The sequence below is a fragment of the Anguilla rostrata genome, chromosome 3 (assembly GCF_018555375.3).
Source record: "Anguilla rostrata isolate EN2019 chromosome 3, ASM1855537v3, whole genome shotgun sequence".
NCBI lineage: Eukaryota > Metazoa > Chordata > Actinopteri > Anguilliformes > Anguillidae > Anguilla > Anguilla rostrata.
In genome coordinates, this window is record NC_057935.1 from 69,507,137 (window position 1) to 69,511,891 (window position 4,755).

At 41.4% G+C, this 4,755-nt stretch overlaps 1 long non-coding RNA gene across 1 annotated transcript; it reads right to left on the reverse strand.

Annotated features, from left to right (window-relative positions):
- Nucleotides 1-1,402: 1,402 nt before the first annotated feature.
- LOC135252070 (uncharacterized) lies at nucleotides 1,403-3,683 on the reverse strand. Its single transcript, XR_010329300.1, has 2 exons — nucleotides 3,450-3,683; nucleotides 1,403-2,945 (listed from the first exon to the last, which is right to left on the reverse strand). It is a non-coding gene; the product is annotated as an uncharacterized LOC135252070 (long non-coding RNA).
- Between the last annotated feature and the right edge of the window lie 1,072 nt (nucleotides 3,684-4,755).

A 4,755-nucleotide genomic window follows, 5' to 3' on the forward strand; every position in this document is an offset into this window, starting at 1 on the left:
GACCAAGAGCTGTCGATGTTTCTATAGTTCTTCGCTGTGCGCATATATGTGCGCGCACACACACACACACACGCACGCATGCATGCATTCAGTCTACATATAAATAAATCCTATTGCTTGGCATGGACTGGCCTGGCATGGTTGCCCTAAGGTTACACAACAAAATCCTTTTGATTTTGTATCACTTTATCTTATGTTCTTCACTCTTTCACTATGAGTGCACCAACTAGTTTTGGCCAGACTGTACTCTTTCAGCAGACAATGGAGAAATGCTTTTTTCTCTCTCTTTTTTCTTAGTTTGAAAAGTCTGTGTTGCTAATTCACTTATTCCACATACTGACAAACCTTAACAATGACTGTAGAAATGTCCATTGGTACCATATAAAACAGCTGCACCCAGAATCATTCATGTCTAATGATTCCATGTGGAATTATGAGTCACGAATGATTCACTTCAAACTTTGACATCTATTGTTGCATTTTACCTTCAAAGCCCTTGAGATTAGAATGTCCATTATAATGTCCATAGAATCCCCAGCTGAGTCATAATTGATCTCAAAGCCTTTGTCACTCTTCAGCAGGATGCCTTGAAAAATGACTGAAAATTGCATTGAAAATAATATATTATTTATTGTGATACGATGTGTTTATAAACTTCACACTGTTATATGCACCTATTTGTAAGTGGTTGCAATGAAAAAATGACAGAAGTATTTCAGTGAAACTTGAGATCTATCGGTATTGACAGGAATTGTGCTGTATGCCTCCAAGGTACATTTAAATATGTTTTGGACTAATGTAGCGTGAAGAAAGTTCTACTTTCCAATGGCTGTGGTGCTCAGTCATGCTGCATAGAAGAACCTTAAACTCACAAATGTGCCCCAACTTGTAATGACGATAACCTTGTTACTGACCACCACATCTCACCTTTATGATAGCTGTTTTCAGCAAAAGAGAGGAGGCAATATTTCGAGTTTTGCAAGGTGACTATTAGTTCTACTTAATTTTTTATTTTTTTTAATGGTTGGCAGAGTTTGTATGCTGAGTTTGTTTTACCCTTTTCCTTTGCCCTTGACACCGTAAAAATATAAGCAGATCTCACCATGAAATTCTCAAATTTAAAAGATGGCTGAGTTTATAATTATCTTTTATCTCTCCGTGTTAATATATTATTTATTATTCATAAATAATTAACTGACTGACAGGTAAGCCACCCTTTCATGTCACTGATGATGAATATTAACACAGACGACGACTACCGACTGTTTCAGCCAAGGTTCCTGAACACAGACCTCAGCCTGCCTCAATGTCCTCATAAACTGTCAACCCACATGCACTTTAAGCACAGTTTAAATCAACTGTTCCCCAATTCTACTTTCAGGGCACAGTCAAACCTAGTTGATCATTTTCTGCTGATGGAAGTTTAATTTCTAATTTGGAAAATGCATTCAAGTGGAAACAGGCATCTGCAAACACAAATATTCTTCCGGTGCAATGTACCATATGATTACGCACCCCTGGACTCTCCCAAAATAATACAGGGAGCAGGAATGGTAGCTAGGGTGTAACTCTCAGCATGGAGTTTGTATTCATAATCACATGGTGCTTGTGACCCCTCAAACCTTCTTGTCAGACACACAAAAACACTGAGTCTAAATAAAAGCAGAATCAAGAATATCATTGAGAAAAAAAAAAGAAAAAAAAACACACTGCAGTTTCTCACTCAAAGCATGTCACCATTGTAGAAGAAAAAAACAACATGATGTCTAGATTTATAAGAGGATCATAACAAAGTATATATTTGCTAGTGGTGTGCATTACTGGACTGGAGTAGTGTAAGGAAGAGAGGAGGCAACTTGGTGTAGCTGCATCCATCCGTCCATTATTTAACCCGCTTATCCTGGGCAGGTTCCATCCATTATCTAATCCGCTTATCCTGGCCAGTGTTGCGGGGGGTACCAGAGCGGGTGTGGATTGGGCCAGAGGCAGGAATACACCCGGGACACGTCGCCAATCTCTCTCAGGGCACACACACCATTTAGTCACACGCTCATACCTATGGGCAATTTAGAGTCTCCAGTTAGCCTACCTGCATGTCTTTGGACTGTGGGACGAAAGCGGAGTACCAACCACTGTGCCACCCCAGTGAAGATACAATTTTTTTTTTTTAATGTAAAATTAAAACAAAAAAAAAACAGAAGGCTAACAGACTGCATAGAGGGAAATTCTTAAATGAAAAGTAATAAAAGTCCCAGGAAGACAGGATCCTGCGGCCGTGTTGTGGCAAATGTCAGCCAATGACCTTGCTGAATGTCGTCTACAACGTGAGCAGATATTCTTGATTCCACTCCTGCATTACTACCGCTCTTTGACGTCCTCGTTTGCTGTGGTGTCTCTTCTTCTTGTTTTCCAGTTGTGCTGAGAATTATGGGATGCCTTTCATCCTCTTCCCAAGTGAACCTGACACATGCTCAGCAGGAACAAGACAGGCTTTGTTGGAATGATTAAAGGTGTTCCACCTCTCAGAGATCTGTACACTTCTGATGTGAACAAGTTCTTTCCTAACAACGGGCAACAACTACATTTCATTCATTTTAAATATGAATAATACGTTTGATTTCCTGTACTATTCTATCAGTAGCATTCTAACGGCATATCTAAGTCACCGTACCCTCCATTCTGGGAATGGTGTTAATTACACAAGCTATGAAGCACAAGTGCCGTTGATCCATCCTGTCGTCTTGTTTACTCGCCTCGGTCCTTACAAGAGGAGCGTAACCGAACACACAGCGGCGCGTAGGATTTGCTACGAGCCCCTCAGCTGCTCATTAAATACATCCCTTCTCATTCTTCCTCTCCTCGTGCTTGTCCTCCGAGTGCTTGTGCACACCGGCAGCATTCCTCCCGAGCTGCTGATTGTCTGGTTTCCCAGCACTCGGGTCTGTCTGTTTCGTTCAGAGAAGAAAAGACAAATCTCTCTTCGTGCCCATCCGATCCATAAATATGTGATAAAGTGTGCATGAGTGTGTTTGTGTGTGCATGCGTGTGCGTGTGTGTGTGTGTGTGTGTGTCTGGGTGTGTGTGTGTGTGTGTCTGTGTGTGTGTGTGCATGTATGTGTGTGTGGATGCGTACATGTATTTGTGTGTGTGTGTGGTGAAAGAAGGCACTGAAACTTTATCCTATGAAACTCAGAGAATCTTTCACGGAGTACAAATTAAATGTAAAAAAAAATGGTCACTCACTACCATGAAGCGTGAGTGATTGAGGATGATTAGCCTATTGATAATTTATGATTGCCCCGGAGAAATTTGGCTTTCATAATTTCACAGTTGAAATATCAAATATTTGCCATTTCATGTCACTGAATGCATTGGTTTCAGCACAATAAAACAATTCTAGCATGTACCTAATTAATAATGCAATGAATTAAGCGATACATTAGGCTCACCTCTTCCTGGACAGTTCATCTTTTGGGATGGACAATATTGGTCCTGGTGTGAAAATGTCTGATTCATTTTAGCTCGTTCCATAGACCATATGACAAACAAATAGCCTAGTATTATATTCATAATACTATGCCTGCCAACCCCCTGTCCTCCTTTTTAAAAATCCAATTCTAGATGTGTGATCTCTCAGGCAACACACTTAAACTATTCATAGCTGAAATTATCTCCTATAAATACCCGTGGACAGGGTTGCAATGAGCTGAGGGTCAATCTGAACTCTGCCCAGGTCGGTCCACGGTGCCAGAGGACTGACAAATCTGGCCCTGTGTCCTTGAACAGGACCCACTGCCGTGCCTGCCAGCTGGACAAAGATGATGCTGCATTATTAACTCTTTAATAAGTAGTGAGGTTACAAATATGTGATCAGAATGTTCTTAACTGAAAATTCTGAGGCTGGTGTAACAGTCACCGCTGGTAACTGGAACAATGGAGTTCTAGAACGCTGACTTAGATCTTTCTGATCATCACTCTGTGTTCAAATGGTCATGTCTGATTTCTCCCCACTAACCTTATTGTCATCGTAATGCTATTGTCAATCTGAATTATTTTTTTAACAGCTTCGCGAAATATATTGTTCGCCTCATTTCAGTTTTTATGAATCTTCCCTGTAGAGTTTCCAATTCATTCCCTCCAATCATGACTCAGGTCATCGAACAGCCAGACCATTTCATACACAGTGAACAGTACAGTGTTAGTTCACCTCTAACAGACTGCATATGAGCCCAATAGGGACAGTGTGTGCTCTGGAAGAGTTCATTTAACAGTGAACATTTCAACAGAATGCTTAGTAAATGCACTCTCAGAAAAAAAAACAAGTACAAAAAAGTGGCTAAAAGGTACAAACATTGTACCTCTTGGGTACATTTTGTAAATTTGTTCCAGAACACAAATGTACCTCCACAGTGCCTTTATTTTGGAAAGCGCAGGAAAGAAGTTGAGTTTCTCTCACAGTACCATTTACAACAGCGATACTTGTACCCCTTCAACATGGCCACATTCCACGGGACTAAGAGACCCTGCAGGCCGCCGCTGTGGGTAAGTGATTGGTGCGCGGAGAGCCAACGTGACAGATTTAACGGCTCTGGGAAAGGCGCGCCGGGCGGATTCCGGGAGCCGATGAATAAAAGTGAGATCACATCCATCATCGCTGGAGATGCAAGGTCATCCAGGATTAGTGAGACATTTCCCTCCGTCGCTGAATAATTCCGATGTGTGAACGGTTCTCCGGAGGAGCGGGCAAAGGTAACC